We start from the raw sequence: 18085 nt of genomic DNA, 5'->3' as shown, positions 1-18085 counted from the left end.
CACACTGGAGATTGCACGGCCTTCTCCATGACTGTCAGCCATGCACATTTCCACACTCAAGGTCAGGCAGCCTTCTCCATGACTGTCAACCACACACAGAAAACCCTACATATTTTATGCTGTATATCAGAAAATTAAGAAGTAATCACGATTTCAAAGTGCATTTCTAAAATTGGTTGCTTCGGATATCAAATATCTAGCATCCAATCCTGTAAGCGTCTTTTGGAAAATAGGGATTTCTCCCCAGGCATTAAGGTCTAATGAAATGGGTGAAACATCAACCCCAGAGTTAATGTACTCTACCCAAAGTTCTCACTTCTCCACAATGGTTCTTGGCCTTATTTTGCATTATACATTCAAATGTCTTGCCACCGCCAACAGCAGCTGAGCAGTGAAGCCAAACTGGCCTGGTTGTGAGTCACTCTCTCCTCCCTGAGAGCAGTCCTTCTGCCAAGCACGGCCCCACAGATGGCATTGTTGTTGAACTGGTGAGTTTGCTCAACAGCAAGGAGGAAGCTCAGATGCAGCCTTCTCACAAGTACCCCTAGATGAGCTGGGGGCTCTAGGCGGCTGACATGCCTATAGCAGAACCATTCACAACAGAAGGGGGGAAAGCACACAACGAAAACTGTACAGAACCAAGAGGAAAATTGCCAACTCAAAGTCACCGTGGTCTTTTAATAAACCTAGCTACACTCATGGCGTGAGTCTGGCTTACAGCAAATGATGGAAGAGAATTCGCCTGCTGGAATGTCTTCTCTGTGACATACACCTTTGAGAAGCCACTTTCAAATTAGTTCTAAATAGTCTTACAATAAAAGGGACCAAGGCAGCAGACCTATGAGAACTCCTAGTAAAGCGCCAGAGGCTTGAAGAAGACCACCGAAAGCCTCCTTAAACCCCAGACACACACACAAATGAGGCAGGGAGGGGATTACTAGAATACTTTCTAAGATACTTCATTTCACTTCAGAAGGTTACAGGGGCTGACTGAATGCAGAGGAAGAGCACAGTGAATGTAGAGTGGGAAGAACAAGCACCACCAAGGGCAGGACTGACAGACATCCAAAACACTAACCCAGAGAAAAAAACCTCAGTGAAGCACCTGGACAGAAAGTAATGGTAGTGATTTGCACTCTTACACATCACTTGCAAAGTCATGAGAAGGAGCAGGGCTTAACCTGAACCCCTCCTTACTGCTGGGCCTGAAATAGAGGAGGATCTCCACCTAGGCCTGCTCACATCCCCTAACACACAGACACACACGCACAGATGCACACACACACATACTCTAACACCTCACACTCACATTCCCTAACATACACATGCGTGCTCGTGCGCGCACACACACACATCCCCTAACATACACACTCGCACATGCACATATGCACAAACAAGCACACCCACACGCGTGCGCACACACACACCCCTTCTTGTCCAGTGAGGTGTACAGACGGTGGGGACCTTGACTCATTGCTGGTTTGTTCTCCAGAGTGCTCAGGGTGTAAGGTCAGGCTGCCTCTGAATTATCCAGCAGTCCGTGCACCGTCTTCCTGTCTGCATGTGCTGAAGAATGTATGAATAAATCTCAAAGTCCCGGGATGGGCAGACAACATGCACATCTCTTGGGAGGATCCCCAAAGGAAACATCCACTGCAGGATTAAAGTGTTTTCCAACAACAAAGAACTGTCAAGGCCTAGCCTGGTGCTCACTGTCAGATACAAAGCTAAAGGAAAGAGGATGCCACCATATTCATTACGGACATGACCCATGAGCTCACCTGAGGCCGTGTTAATGGAGCCTGAAAGCATTAAGTGGAGCGGCAGCCTACCTGGGGAACGAGGGCACAGACTGGTCGCATCACTGCGCTCCACAATTAGGTCTTACACTTGAGCACCGTGTGGCCTTGGTATCATTTCCTGTCATGACTCTGGTTCCACGTGTGTAAAACTGTATTTGTACCCGTGGGGAGGTAACACCTTCACACGTGTCTGCACACAGTTACCGCTACCACTGACTGAGCAGTTTGTCATCATCATCAACATTTAAAGCACCACTGGAGTCATGTTATATAATTTAACTTTGCTCAAAAAAAATTATAGCACTCAAATACATCAAACTGATATAAGAACCGTTTCAAATGCCAATGAGCTAGCTGTCACTCATCTCACACCAGGGGCGCCAACGGGCTGCTCTGCTAACGCACCTGGCCTAGCTGAGCTGATAAACCTAGAAGTAAACCTAACAGTGGAGCGTCGGGAAGAGGGGACCAAGGGACCAAAGTGAGCAAGTCAGTGTTTGCCTGGCTGCTCCTCAAAGCTGTCCACAGGCGTAGTTTTAGGGTGGAAAACAACTCCATAGCCACAACAGTAGCTCTAGCCTACGGTAGCAAGCACGCTTCAGTTACAGGATTCCAGGTTGACAGCAGGGTAGTTTTAGTCCAGTGTGGCCAGCACACTTCAACTGAACGGAAGGTGCTGGGGGCTCCACAGAGTACACGGCTGGGTTCCAAGCAGGGCAAAGGCAGACACTACTTGCTCTCATACCCAGCTCCAAGGACAGCTGGTAAGACAGCCTAGTTCATCAGCAAACTCTTTACTGAGCACAACGTCTATGAACACACTACAAAATTATACAAAGTTTCCAGAAGCTCTGCCTACCCATCGTTTCTATCATGCTTCTTTTTATGAGTGCCATTTAATTTCTGATGATAGATTCAAATTTATAATGCTCAATGGACACATTATGAACTGGAATATATACACCAGTCTTCCTGAGAGAGTATTTCAGCTAGTATGGAGGAAAGGTATTTGGAAAAGTCTTCTTTGATTAAAAAAAAATAATTTGTTTTATTTTGATAATCTGCATGAAAAGACAAGCATGGAAGGGGGACAGACAACAGAACTTCATTATAATATTACCAAATCTCTCTCTCCTCCTCCCCCCCCCCACACACACACAAGAAAAAGAGATAGGGATCAAGGCTACACTCTTCTTTCTGTTGATCACCACTTTAATTGCTTGTTTTAGAGACCCAAGAACTCTTAAAAACCTGTTTCACAATTCACAACAGTGTAAACTTCTACCAGGTCATATTCCAGTATGAGGTTTGTCAGTATCTCTTAATGAAGAAGAAACCAGTTTCACCTGTAAAGGGAAGGAAAAGAAGTAGAGAAGACATCCAAAATTTAGCATCCTTTCAACAAGCACATCTGCAGACTCAACACTTTTGGTGGCATGTAAGTGGCCTTCTCCTCTTGATTTAGAGTCCACAGCAGACAGGAAGCCTAGCTGGAGACTGTCCATGAGCCCAGAGCAAGTCCGACTCACTCCTGGACGGAATGACACCCACTTCCTGCAGCTCTGCATCTTAGAAACTGCCTGACATTTGCCTTGGATTCACTTCCAGTGTTTTTAATGCTGATAACACTACAAGTGTTCACAGCAAGGGAACGAATGAGAAGCATGGGGATCTGACTTCATGTAGGAGGAGATGGGAAGGACCTCAGAACAGCCTAGGTCCTCCCACAGTCTTGCCCAAGCTCATTTTTCGTCATATATCCCTACTAAAGTGCATTTGACAGAAACTGATCTCATTTTTATAAATCACTTATATGTTAGAGTAAATCAATTTAAGCAAAGTAGCGATGGCTACATAAAGCTACTAAACTTCTTATCTCGTTTCCACAATCTTATTTCAAAAATCATACATTCCTATTAATGTCGATATTATTTGAAAACTTGCTAGTCAAAGACTACAGACAAATCCTGAAAAACAAAATTTGGATAAGAAAAGTCATACAAAGCATGCAAGAAAGAAGTTGGGGACACTGGAAAACCTGGGGGACTTCTAATAAGATGGGATCCCTCAAACAGTAACTTGTGTGAAAAAATACCTCAAAATCAAGGAAATGTCCCTAGGGCTGCCGTCACTGTCCCCACCACCAAAAGCGTCCTTTCACACAATCCACTTTCACAAGGCCTTTTCCTCATGATTGAAAATAAACCTCTCCTTTTGGTCCATTCTTCTTAGCCAAACACAGCTTTTTGGCCTCATCTCTGCTCCCGCACTCTCCCCTTCAGTGAGGGCGGAAAGAGGAGCATGGGTCCCCGAGGTGGACTAACTGAACAGAGCATCCAGGGGCCGTGGTGGGTGGGCTGACACCTCCTTCTGAAGAGGCAACAGTGCCCAAGGAGGCCGGGGAGGATTAAACAATGAGCCCAGGCTGTGAACAGGTAGCCAATCAGAAACTAAACCGGGTGAAAAGTCAGGAGGCTCAGGGATGCCACACCGCTTGTGCATCCCTGCTTGCAACTGCACACTGCTCTTCAGGACGTGAGCACGCACAGAAACACCCTGAACACAGCAGTCCAGCTGATGCACCGTGGTCTGCACACAGGTCTAGAAGGAGGGCAAGGTCACTGTGTGTTAAAGAACACTTATAAGCACCTGGAAGGCAGATGGGGTGCAGGGAGAGGACAGTCCTCCTATGTGGCTACCAGATGACACAAGCAGAAAACAACACTCTCCTTCCCTATTAGGATTTAAGCCCACTAGCCAGGATATCATAATTCCTATTTTAGAATTACTCCTGATACTTAGTAGTGAGATCTTCAGTATTTTGAACTTTAATGACTATTTTGAACACCCTGGGCAGGCTGTTTTATATCTCAATGGACGATAACGTCACCCTTTTCTGTAACATCTATATAAAAATAGACCCGACAGCAAGTACCTGATTCTAGGGTTCTGCACCATCAGCATGCACTGTGTGGTACCAGCACCTGGCAACTCCTAGTCCAGTGAAAGTGAGGGTTGAGAGGGGCTATAATTAACTCGCACAAGCAACAAGGTGCCCAGGTACCAAAGAAACGGGCTGTGCAGGGAAACTGCACATGAGTATTCAAGGCCTAACAGGAGGAAAGAGTCTGCGGCTGCACTCTCACCCGTTTGCAACAAAACTTTTCGGCTCTAAAAAGACCATCCACTAGAATCCTATGTTACAAGATTTTTAACTAAAGAATTACCATAAAAGGTATTTTTTAAATGGGATATAAAAGGTTACACACAACTCCAAGGATGAACAAGATGAAATATACAGGAACCGAAAAGATGGGTCTGATCCACTTTCTCTGCACCTCCTCCAGGAATCCCAGAGGGCAGGACATGCCAGTGGAGCCCGAAGGCTGAGGATGCTCTGACACAGAGGACATCTGGCTTGGGTCTACTCACTCTTACCACATATGATGGAGAAGACAGTATCACTGCTGCTACAGACACTTTAAAGCAATGAGCATACAAATGCACAAGGTCAAACCAGTAGCACAGAAAACACAGAGCTACTTAACTACTGAACTACCTTCCCAACTGCAGAAAATCTTTCCCACAGAAAGCTCAACTCCAGCATCTTCCTCCTTGGAAATAAAATGACTACATTTTTCTGCCTTTTTTTGTTGGTTTCATTCTCACTAAAGTCAACTACATGCCCACTATCTCAGAACACAAGCTCTAAATTCTCAGGCGGAAATTTACACTGCAGCTTCATTACATCATGATAAAATCATTAGACAAAGAGAAAACTGCATCTTAGCATTTCTCACATGTGTGGATTTCCACTCAGAAAGGATCAGGGTTGGCTAACCATCAGAGCGGCACTCTTAAATGAATACACAGCATAAATGCTGTTGAAAAGAAGTCAGAGATTGTACAGCATGGAGAGCTATCTCCAGCTATCTCAGATTCAAACCAGGCATGCAGATTTGCGCTACTTTGTAACCTAATTCTCTTCCATTTCTACCAACCACGTTCTTATCATTTAACCAGCCACGGACTGTGTATCAGTGAAATGACCTATGAAAATGAGGAGGTGAAGTCTGAGCCTTAACACTACGAACTCAGGTTGTGCACAGGGGCCTTACACTTCTTTCTTCACTATGTCCATGCTCACTTCCACGTGTATCAAGGCTACAACTGTTGATTTCCATCCAACAACTGCAGGTAATAGCATCTCCGGAGTGCCAAGCAACAGAGACACAGCATACGTGCCAGGTAGGCCTGCCTTACTAATCGTGATGCTCTGAGGCTCAAGGACATATGTAAGAAACCTCAAGAACCCATCACCCTGGCGTATGTAAGAAACCTCTCAAGAACCCATCACCCTGGCGTATGTAAGAAACCTCAAGAACCCATCACCCTGGCACGTACAGCAATCCACGACATCAGTCCCCAATAACTGTTAACTTCTACACTGACCACCATATCAGTTCCAAAGGAAATGTCTCTTGGCTACTCTTGAAGGGAAAGAGGAACTCTAAGGCCGATGGGCAAGCAGTTCCCACATCCTTCTGGCTGCCTTATGAAGACGTGCCAGATCGTTCCCTGGAAACAGAAGACGGGGATTTCTCTGTGGATATTTTCACAAATTATGAAAATAGATTGTTTCAGAAGCAAAACCTACCAAAAGGAAGTTGCTTTGTACCTGCCCACACTGGAATGAGAAGCAGAGAACAGAGCCTGGGGTTACCTTTTCTGAGTTGAGAGCCTGTAAATGAACTATGACAATAGCTCTGTAGATGCACACACTAGACATTACTGGTGGGCATGCTGTGTTCTGTGTAGACTACATCTCAAAACAGATAGTCAAATCAAAGTGTTTGGAATCGTTACTAAGAGTCAACATAGAACCTCATCCTGTAATTAATTGCTAACACAATTAATTGTTAGAGAGATAGGAGTCACTCTGAGTAGATAGAGTGTGCTATTTCACCTTTCCTGAGAACACACAGGGTTCAGATCTAGAGATGTGTAATAATAATTACCTAAAATCGTCCTAATGCTTAGTGCTTTGACAGACACTCCTGTACAGAATTAAGTACATGTATCCCAAGTTAACTGTTTCTGCACCTCACTGCTGTGGCTGATGCTCTGAACATAGATGGCCAGCTCAGCATTCACTGCTATTTTTCAGCTGGTAATTAAATACAAGGCTGAGCCCTGAAGAGAGAATATGTCAACATTTCATAATCACAGCTCTTATAGACTGTTTTGGTCTCTGTATGAAAACACTTAAGATTTTTAAAAATACATTTAAGAAAACTATATACAACTACATGCATGCATGTGTGTGCACATATCTGTTTCTTCACTTATCTGCCACATCAGGAATTGAATCCAGGTCCTCACACAAGCTAGGCATGTGTCCTACCACTGGGCTAGTCCCTAAACTCAGAAAATACTTATTAAAACTGTCTCCTTAGCAGCAATAGCCAGGATTATACATCCCTATGAATTCTACCCTAAAACATAAATCATTTGATAAATAACTTGGTTCCTAACATACAAGCACTGTTTTCTAGGATCTACCTAACTCCTACAAACACTGGCTCAAGCTGTTGGTCCGACCTCGTCCTTTTACCAGAGAAGCTCACCTCCTTCACCCCAAAGCTTTAGACAACTTTCCCATGGTTCCATTGCACAAACACACGCTTGTAGATTAGAATGGGAAGCATCATGCTGACTTTCACATTTCTGGAGTGTCTCCTTTTCATGTGCAGCCACTGTTGGTCCCAGAAGAACAGTCACTAGCATATTTCCAGTGAAAACCTAGAACTGGTCACCACTGTCTCCAGCACTCATGTAATCCTTTTTGTTTTGCAAGCATATTCTCAAAGCTAGTTAATTCACCGAATGCCTTTAATATAAATACCTCTACTGTCTCCACTTGAGAAACTCAAATCCTGTACAAGACCGGATGATGTATTGAGAGGACACAGTGGGGAAGAACCGGACCAATCTTCTAAGTGTTCTGCTCACTGTACAGAACTGGGACCTAAATTTGAGATCTAATCAATTTTACTTTTAGAATTTTCTAGTTTATGTAAGGGTTTTTAGACAGTACCCAGAATATTTAAATAGTCCTTTAAAGCATCAGAGTTACCCGAAAAGCTTTAACATGGTCGTGGCGCATGGTTGCAACGCCAATTCTGAGAATGCTGAAGCAGACGGATTGCATGTTAGATGCCACTCTGGTTACTGAGTCGCTGTCTCAAAAACAGTATTTGAAATGTTTTACTAATAACTAAATCTATTTCCCACATTCTCATACAGTTTAATCTGATCCTAGAGAACGGACAATGCCCCCACTTTGACTTGATTTTGTTTTATACAGATGTACTTTTTCTCTCTTAATTCCTTACTAGGTCATTGTTTTTTCTCAAGAAGAACAAATGCTCTTACTCTACTATTAAGGTAAAGTAGAATAAATGACATACTGGGAACAAGGAAGAACTGCCATTGTTTGAAGTAGTATATAAACTAAATCAGAATCTTCCTGCATTTTATTTTTCTTTTTTCTTTTTTTTGAAGCTGAGGACCGAACCCAGGGCCTTGGGCTTGCTAGGGAAGCACTACCACTGAGCTAATTCCCCAACCCGGCATTCTGTACCACTGTGAAACAAGCAGTCATTCAGGCCTCTAAGCCCCCTTGTTGACAGTTTCTATGAATGGGCTAAGTATATTGTGTAGTAAACTCTGCAACCATTAAAGCATACAGTATTTCACTTTAAGTCCAATACCTGTTACACTTGAAACTGAAACAATTTGTTTTAATTAATTTGTTTTGAAGCAGGACCTTTTTGTTGCACAGTTCTGGCTCTCCTGGAAACTCCCTGGCCTTGAATTCATAGGCATCCTCCTGCTTCCACCTCCCAAGTGCTGGGATTAAAGGTGAGCACCAACACATCCAGCTCTGGAAGTTTTCATAGTATTTTTCTCCCTTTACTGGAAACACTTTTACAAAACTGATTTTTTTTTTTTTTTGGACTCAGAGCACAGAATATCTCCCACTTCTGTAAACCTCTGGCCAGGCTTATTCAGTCACTGCCTATTCTTAACATTGGCCCCTGCAAATATAGCTGATTCCCTACCCTAATGGACCCTTTGAGATATTCTTAAAAATAAACAAAAGCTCCATGTTTAAATTTTTCATCCTTTAAAACTTTTGACACTGAATCTTTACAATCTATATTATTTATTAGATGTTTATGCTGACTAAGCAAATAGATATACTGAAAAAAATTATTTTTGATTTTTTTCCCCCGCGGCTGGGGAGGGTAAACATTTCTCTTAAAGCATCTATGTGTACCTATCTGTAACATGTGAAGCAGAAGTGTTAATATCCAATCGTTCACATACCATTTCTTCTACCCCACTGTGGTAGTTTGAATGTAACTGGTCCCCATAATCTCATAGGGAGAGACACTATTAGAAGATATGGCTTTGTTAGAGTGGGTATGGTATTGTTGGAGGAAGTGTGACACTGTGGGGGTGGGCTTTGAGGTTTCCTATGCTCAGAATACTACAAGTGTGTTAGTTGACTTCCAGTTTCTATAAGATATAGGACTCTAAGCTATTATTTATTCCTCCAGCACAACATTTGCCTGAATGCTGCCTGTGCACTGCCATGATAATGGACTGAACCTCTGAACTATAAGCAAGGCACTCCTATTAAATATTTTTCTTAGATGAGTTGCCGTGGTCATGGTATCTCTTCACAGCAATGAAAACCCTAAACTAAGACACCCTTCAGTGACATAAAATACACTATTTTTATGCCAGCCAACAGGAATAGACAGTTCCTGCCTCATGAAGGTTGGCCGGCTGGCATTCAGGAGAGCAGAAATACCTGAAATTAACAAACATCCCAACACCCCAATGTGGAATTGAGAGCATAGAAGGACACACTGCAGGGGTCAGAGGTGAGCACAGGGCCCACTGGGGTCCTCTCTGCACAAGAATACCTAACATGAAGACAAGTCACACTCACCAAGGAGGCGGGGCGGTAGGGCAACTATGCTCACTACAGAAAAAGCAATGCAGGCAAAAGTATTGTTTGTGGCTCCCTCCAGAAACTAGCAAAGTCCAGAATGAGGAAGACAGTGTTGAAAGCCAAGCTCTGCCTCTTCTTAGACCTGACACGATCACAACTTCTTTCTTCCGGCCTCCATCACTGCACTCTAACATGGCACATGAGGATAGCAAGACCTGAGCTCGGAGGACCACTATAACCACTGACTAAGGAAACAACAGTATGCTTTCATCACTGGGCTGCTGGGGCTGCTACAGTTAAGTCCTTATCTTTGCCACCAGATTCTAATATCTGTAAGGCCAGAATCCTTACAAGAAAAATCATGTACATATACATTCTCAATGAGTACTTTTGCTTCTGCAAACTACCTATTAAGTCTACAATAATATATCTAATATTATGTAATTAAATTTTGAAAGAAGTGTCATAGTGACATTTATCCTTGCACATTTTTCTGTTTTAGTCACTTATGAAACACAGAACTGGTAAATGAGCAAGGTTGGGAATGTTTCTCTTCTGCAAAGAGGCTCCTAACAACAGACGTGCCGGGCAAGTTCAGGAGCAGGTACTAGCAACAGATTGAACCTAACCCCGAAGAGAGGCTTTCTCTCCACAGACAGACTGCATGGTCCAAGCACAAATGCATCTGCCCTCTGGCCTGGGAAAATGGGCTATGACTCAACACTGAAATTTATAACTGGCAACTGGCAGCATCTGTTGGAAACAGCCGAGGCTGCTCTTGCTTAGAGCATGTGGCAATAATGATAGCGCTCCATCCTCAGCTTTAACAATCGTATCCAAAGACATTCAGGGAATGGGTGCATTAGACCCACTGTTTAAAGGGGACTTTTTAGCAATGCTATGTACAACAGGTGGTTACAGACTGAGCAAGAGCTGCTGAGGCTAAGTTCAAAATCAGTTGATGAGATCAAGCAACTGAAACCAAGTTTCTTTTGCTTTTTTCTTTGTGACCATCTATTTAAGCCAATGAACATATACACTAGGCTTGCAAAATTAATCCTCAAATTAATCTGTATGGGACCCATACAGATGGATGTATCAGTAGGGTCATTCTGAGAATTACAGCCTGCAATAAGCTGTACCCACCACTTCCTTTCTAAGCTGGTAGAGGACAGACACGTTGGAGGTGCTAGTCCCTTCGTCTCAAGTGTCCTAAATTTTTCTGCACACGACTCACAAATGATTAATACTCACGGGCAACTTAGAGAACATGAAGATGAGAACGTTGACCTTAGCAAAGGATATGAAAGAGAAACCACCAAATAAAGCGGGGCAGTGGTGAGACAGGAAAGGAAAATAGAAAAGACCCCAGGGCAACAATCTAAGTTCTGACAGCACGGTTTGCCACCTGTGGGTCACGCACACTGACAGCCTGTGTACTCACAGTGTGGGCCATGTGGTTAACGATGCCCACTGCCAACAGCTCCTCGGCTCTATGTTATATTTGGTAATCTGTGGGGGCATCTCTCATTGTCACAAAGATGGAGGTTCAATTCACCAAACACCTACTCCCCACACTCAGTGACATCCTGCCCGACTCTGCAGGATCTTCCCAGACATCCTAAAGCAGGAGAAAACCCTAAGCTCAGAACCTGACTCCATTCTGTTTACAAAGAGGAACCGTTTCTAGCATCATTTCTGTACACTACTTCTCCCAGAACAGCAACTCCCACATAGACAGAGAAGGCTCTATTTTGGTTTGGAAGTATAACAGGCACTGCTCACCACTGAAAAAATCAGGGCATTGGTGGCAACAGGGCCCACACTGAGTCACCAGCAGGAAACATTTGTAGCCCTCTGGATCCAGAAGCTTCATGACAATGGGTATCATCAACACAGTTGAGAACAGCGTACCCAGGTGTGCTCTGCTGACTGGCCGCAGGGCCACAGATCTTCGTTGCAGCCTTCTGCCCCTGAATGGAGCTGGCTATCCCCACTGAAGCCTCCAGCAAAGAAGGCAGGCTGTGTTCCCAGAGCACGCCAGCACTCTCAGCACACTCAGACTCTGTGTAGAGTCACAGCTAGACACTCACACAACTGCATAAACACTAGCAAATGTCATGATCTTCCACTTGTTCTTGGCTAGCAAGAATGCAAACGCTGATGTTTTGGGTAGGTACTGGTCATATTTCAGGCAGTACACTGAGCATCACACCCTCCATAAGCAGAGAGTGGGGTAAGACCACACTATCCCCAGTCCAAACATATCTTGGCATGTTCCAGTTTTATCTTAAATGTATTTTTAACACTTAAATACATATCACAATTAATTATAATTTAAATATAAAAGACAGGCAGGGTAGTCTGAGTCCCTTTAAACTGACCTGAATTTCTGCCTTTCACTTGGTGAGCACATACCTAAAATTCTGACTAATTTTGGTTCGTCCCAGCCTACAATTAGAATGATTCAACACTATCAATTACAACATGTTCAAACCCCCTAAATAAGAAAGCAAGCTTTTTCCTACTAAGTAAATTTTTATAAAGCCAAAGCCATTCTACAATTGCAAAGGTCATTATAAGATGTGATCTGTACCTGTTCAAGTCCATGTGTGACCTCATGATACAGCTCACCATGCCGGGGACTCACAGAAGGGCACAAATGGAGGTGGCAAGCAGGACTCTTTCCAGTTCCTCATGCTCCTGTGCACCTTTGAGGCAGCTGCCCTTGTGCCGTGTGCCTTCTTCTCTGACATTCCCCGGCCACTTGTCCTCTGAAGCGTCTGACATACTTTTGTCAATCACAGGCTCACGTGGTCCTGGCTGCAGACCATTTTGTATGCTTCAAAAATAGCTTCTGCTCAGCACCCCGGCTGAAACGTCAGAAAGGGCTAGCAGGCAAAGGTCTGTGTGTGGGTGGCTTTCCTATTATGAGAGCCATCAAGGACTCTGCCCTGACAGCCCACAAAACAGGTCAGAAGCAAAGTTCTGGAGCAGACAGCAGCGCTGGACACACAATCTCAACTCCCCTTGCCCGAGACTCAATGGGCACTGACAAAAGACACAGACATACACTGTCTGATCTCCTCCTCCCTTACTAGAGGACTGGCTTCCTCCACTAGGAATCCATTGTCTCCACAGAGGAGAGCCCAAGACAGTTCGGGGGCCTCCATGAAAGAATCCAGGCTAACTAGAGACGACTGTCCTCACATGTGATGGCGGACTCGACTGCTGGGGCGAGGTTTACATTCTGCAGCAAACTAACTTCATCCTTTTTTCCCAGACCCTCGCGAGTGAATGCTGTTTCTTCAAATTTCTTATCTACATTACTAACCCACTTAGGAGTAGGAATCTCCTCCAAATGTGACTCCATCCCACTGACACCGTGTACTTCCTGTGAGGCTCAGAGCAGTCTATGTGAATCCCTTACGCACGTCTTCCTTCCTCACACAGCCATCTTTATTCGCCATTTTCTGTACAGTTTAGAGGAACATGGTCTAGAGAACACAAGATATACTGAGTCCTTCCTCATCTGATGGCATCCAATATACAACCAGACCAGGTCATTGGCAAAATCTCCAAAGCCACACTCCATATAAGGCAGCCTATCAGTAAAGATCCCTTTGCCCTACCATCAGTGTGCTGGTCCTCCACTTTCTCCTCTTGCTGTGACTGACAGACAACATCCTCACTTTAACTCTCTAAACAATGACTTCAGAACCAATGCCCTAATATTTGTGACCCAGTATGAGCGGCTGTCATCGATATACTTTCTGAAGGCTTCAAAGATAGAATAGCCAAAGTCCCCGAAAAACCTCATGGACTGGGGGGGAGGGGAAGCGTGGAACAAAACAACCTGGCTGACAAGCTGGGTTCTTAAAATAGCAGTGTTTTCCTTTTTCTGTGTTTTCCCCAAAGCTGTCCCATGAGTCTCAGCTCTTCATATCCCGGAGCCTTGAAAGGACTTTGCTCTGTCTGGCGACAACAGCCTTGCCACCAGGGAAACTGGTGACACCTATCCTGCGCCCTGAGTGGGGAGGAAAGCTCGGCCAGCCCTTGCCGCCTCCAGTCCCAGTGTGGTAAGTACTGCAGGATGCCAGGCTACCAAAGCCACGGACAGACTGACTACAGCAGATACCATGTTTCACCAAGTTTCAGGGACAATGTAAAAATATAACATTGTGATTGGAAGGTTTACATCTTCTAGTTTCCTATCAGCACACAATTTAAAATAAAGCAATACCAGGCAAAAGAAAACTGGCCTGAATAACACCATTCAGATTTTCAGATTACTAACTTCAGACTCCATAAGTAAATTTATTCTGCTTGCCCCATCAGTTTTGTAGGGGAGTCCTGTTGGCAACAGGAAGCTGCATATAACAGCTCGACCCAGCTTCCAGTTTCCAGAGGCCCTTACTGTCACAGTACAATGGTGTGAGCAGGGAAGCCAGGCTGGCATCTCTACAAAATCAGGTACCAGGAAGTGTTCTTGTCTTTGCCCAGTGACACCGATCAGACAGACTATCACTACCTGCAGTCTTCTGCTTCAAGCCCACATCCTCGTCACTACTGTGTGTGCGTTACCAGCTACCTCCCCACAATCCCTACTGACTCCCCCACCCCCCGGCCATCACTTTCCCTCAGTCAAGTGCACTGTGCTGAGTAGCACTGAAGGAAGGAGCACGATTGAGTTCCTCTCAGAAAGGAACTCAATTTGAGGACTCTTTCCCGTTCTTCCTTTAAAAATTGGCAGTATGCCCTGTTCCCAGTTCTGTTCGACTTTCCCATAACTAGCGTTTCTGTCTCTGTTCCCACCCAGATCCAAAGGGGAACGGTACCCCCGCAAATAACTACAAAATGCTAACGTTTTCACTCAAGTAAAATGAGCTTCTCAATGAGGAATCCACTGCCCTGCTACCAGGTTCTATTTGGGTGACTCGCCTGCTGCCGCCCTAGGATCATTCACGAGGGTGAGCAGGTGAGCATCTTCCATGTTTACTCTCCAGCCTTCAGAACTGCTGAGTGTGCTCACATTGCGACTGTGGCTTTCAGTGCAACTTCCAGCCCCTCTTTTCTTCCTTCTATTGCAACAAGAGACCCGAAGCTCAGTGTGCTGAGGTTCTTCCTCATTACGCTCTGAATAACCTAAAATCCTAAAATAGCTCACAACTTTCTAAAATAATTTAGAGCTTCACTGTGTCTTAAAAATCAGAGAAAGGACAAATAATGGAAACTGTTTAGAGTGAATGTGTCCAGTCGACCTGAAGATGGTACAGCATTTCGGCTGTAAAGTGAACGTGTCCAGTCGACCTGAAGATGGTACAGCATTTTGGCTGTAAAGTGAACGTGTCCAGTCGACCTGAAGATGGTACAGCATTTTGGCTGTATGTCCTAAAAACAAAAATTCATTCTGCTATTACAGAATAACCAGCAAGTGGGGAAATGGGCAAATACATCAATATTAATCATAATTAAACATGTGACTTCTCAATCATAGGATCTAGCAGCATATCAAAGTATGTGTTGGGTATGGTGGTGAAAGCTTCAGTCCCAGGACTCAGAAGGCTGTGGCAGGATTGTAGGATTGAGGACAGACGGAAACATAACAAGACCATGCATTTATAAACAAACAAAGGTGCGAGCTATGCTTCAAAACCTTGATCTTCATTAGCACCATTTCCAAAGGAGGCACGGGAGGTACCTCACTGGCAGAATGCTTCCCCATACACAAGGCTCCGACTTCAATTCCTAGTATCTCAAAAAGGTGGAAAATAAGTACATTTTCAGGACAAATATAGGTCACTTGTGGGTCCAAGTCAAAGGTTTGGGAATATTAAACACTGAATGTCTATAAAATACATTAAGAAGATGTGTAAGCCTATAATCTGGCAGATAAAGACTAACATCAGAGAATCAGGATAACGTGCTGTGCATGCACCAATGAGATGATGACCTTGAGAGCCAGGAGCTGCACACACCCACTAGCCACGGCTTCAGCCTTACGTACTCTCAGTGGGCAGCCTGGTCAAGGAGAGCATCTTCCCCTTCCCTTTACATAACAAGACCGGCAATGCTGGCAGAGTCAACTAGGCCAGGAGCTTTGCACCTTTCTATTACAAGGCTCCCCCCACCCCCAGCCCCCATGAACAGGAGACCCATAAAGAAGTTCTGATGCAAATGACACCAACCTCCTAACATGAAGCCAGGCTTGTTACAGGAAGGAGCCCCCAAGGCGCATGATGGAACTTGCACGCTCCATACAATTCTGACCTGAACAGTGGAATGCTAGCGTATGATCCTGTTTAGACCATACTCCCAGAGGAACTCAAAAGACCTCCTACACTTGGTTGCAACGGTCTACATCTCTGTCTAACCCTTAGGGCAAGATTCTCATGTTGTAGAGAAGCAGCAGATGCCCAATAACCAAAGCCATGGACTAGAAACTCAAAACTTGGGTAAAGCTAGGACTAAAATTTACACACGGTGGAGACAGACCACCAACCCCTCCCTTGATTCCAGGTGCACTGGCAGACGACAGAGGTTTCAAGGGCAGTCACAGAAGCAGCAACAAACTTTCTTCATAAGACAACTGGCTTCAAGCCCAAATTCTCTCTCTCCCTGTCACTTTTAACGGCTGCATTCCTGTATGATTAGGGAGAGGCTTCAAAATCAGAGGTGTGGATCTTCCACAACCCACACCACCGAAGGAGGAAGAGCCAGGGCAGCAACATAAGCAGAGCTGGCTTCCACACCTGCCTTCTCCCCTTAACATCTCTTACAGAACTCTGACTTAATCAGCAGGGGATTTGGAGGCATAAGATTGGGTAAGGGGTGATCTCACAGAAACACTACAAGACTTGCATTTAATGCATGAAGCACCTGTACTAGATAGGCCAGTATCTCTTAAATGGCGGCTCTATAAACAACTGCATCAGATTCACAGAAAGCAACCAATGTAAAAAATTAAAATGTCAATTCCTAAGCTCTATCACAGACACCTTCACAGCATCTGGAGCACACCTGGGAGGTTCTAAAGCACACTCAGGCGGAAGCGGCCTGCAAAGGGCAGACCCGTTGATGTTCGGGGGCCGGTTGAAGTCCATTCCAAACAGCAGGAGTGGTAGCATTGCGGTGGCTGGATGAGATGTCCCCCCCAGACTTGGGCCCACAGATGGCGGAGCTGTTTGGGGAGATGTAGGCTGCAGCCTCACTGGAGGCTTTGAGGGTGTATGGTCTCACCCCACTTCTAGTTTACTCTCTGCTTGGCGCTTATGACTGAGATGTGTTTTTCTTAGCCTGCTGCTCCTATTGCCAGGCCTCCCTCCACGAGAGACTGCTGGCCCTCTGTAAGCCCCAATAAACTCTTCCTTCTAAAGTTACCTTGGTCATGGTGGTTTACCAGCACAACAGAAGAGTAAACACTACAGGGAGAAACAGACAGCACCTGTCCTACTGGATTCCACTCTGTCTTGACCTCCGTACCCATGAAAAACACTTCCCACAATGTACGGCTCTCTCAGGCTTCAGAATTTAGTAAACACAACTCCAGGAATGTTCCGTGAACTCTGGTATTTTCTGTGCTCTTCCTACCATGGCAACCTGAAAAAGACCAAGTGGACCTACTTCCGCGCATAGTTCTTAGGGTCAGTCCCTGTGTGAAGACACCAAGGCTCTGCATTCTGAGTTTACAGCCCTCACTGGGGATGCTGCCAAAGGTGAGGTGCCATCACAACGGAACATCCAGCTATGTGCATCAGGCAACACTGCAGAGACAGGTCTCCCCTGCATCAGACAGGAAAAGTGTATCACTGAAACTGGGAGTCAGTCATGAGTGTCCCCTTGGAAACAAGAAAGAGCCACAAGCTTCAAGCACACCAAACAGACAGGACAACGTCCCTATGGTATCAGCTGTGGCCATCCCAGAACTTATTTTTGCACTGAAGTTGGGATTATCTTTCTGAATACAAGAACTGCTTCAGTGGCAGAGACCTATAAAGCAGCTTCCCTACTCCACAGGCAAATTAAAACAAACGAAGAGTAATTCCAGCAAAAGTAAACATCCTTCATCTCTCCACCTCATACATACTCAATGCACAGGGCCCTACATTCAGCCCCCACCTCCCCGCCCCCATGGCTCAGGTCAGATTCCATGAGTACTTTCCATCTCACACGGGCAAAGCCACATCACAGAAGTAGCCTCGTGCTACGTCTGCAGTTTGAGGTCCCTGACTCATCTTGGACCTTACACTTATCTCTT

The 18085-nt window shown here is 44.9% G+C and overlaps 1 protein-coding gene across 9 annotated transcripts in view; it reads right to left on the bottom strand.

Annotated features, from left to right (window-relative positions):
- Trio (trio Rho guanine nucleotide exchange factor) overlaps window positions 1-18085 on the bottom strand; it is a 282715-nt gene that overhangs the window by 202648 nt on the left and 61982 nt on the right. The window contains exon 1 of one of the 9 annotated variants that reach the window (XM_057789609.1): window positions 12425-12540. The exons of 7 other annotated variants lie outside the window; for them this stretch is intronic. The gene's annotated coding sequence lies outside the window, so the exon portion shown is untranslated. Of the gene's footprint in view, window positions 1-11613; window positions 11663-12424; window positions 12541-18085 lie in introns of those variants that run through there. One more of the 9 variants, XM_057789610.1, reaches the window with a different exon arrangement.

Source organism: Chionomys nivalis, chromosome 15 (genome assembly GCF_950005125.1).
Source record: "Chionomys nivalis chromosome 15, mChiNiv1.1, whole genome shotgun sequence".
In the NCBI taxonomy this organism is placed as follows: domain Eukaryota; kingdom Metazoa; phylum Chordata; class Mammalia; order Rodentia; family Cricetidae; genus Chionomys; species Chionomys nivalis.
The sequence above is the reverse complement of the archived record's forward strand: the minus strand, read 5'-3'. Positions and strand labels throughout refer to the sequence as shown.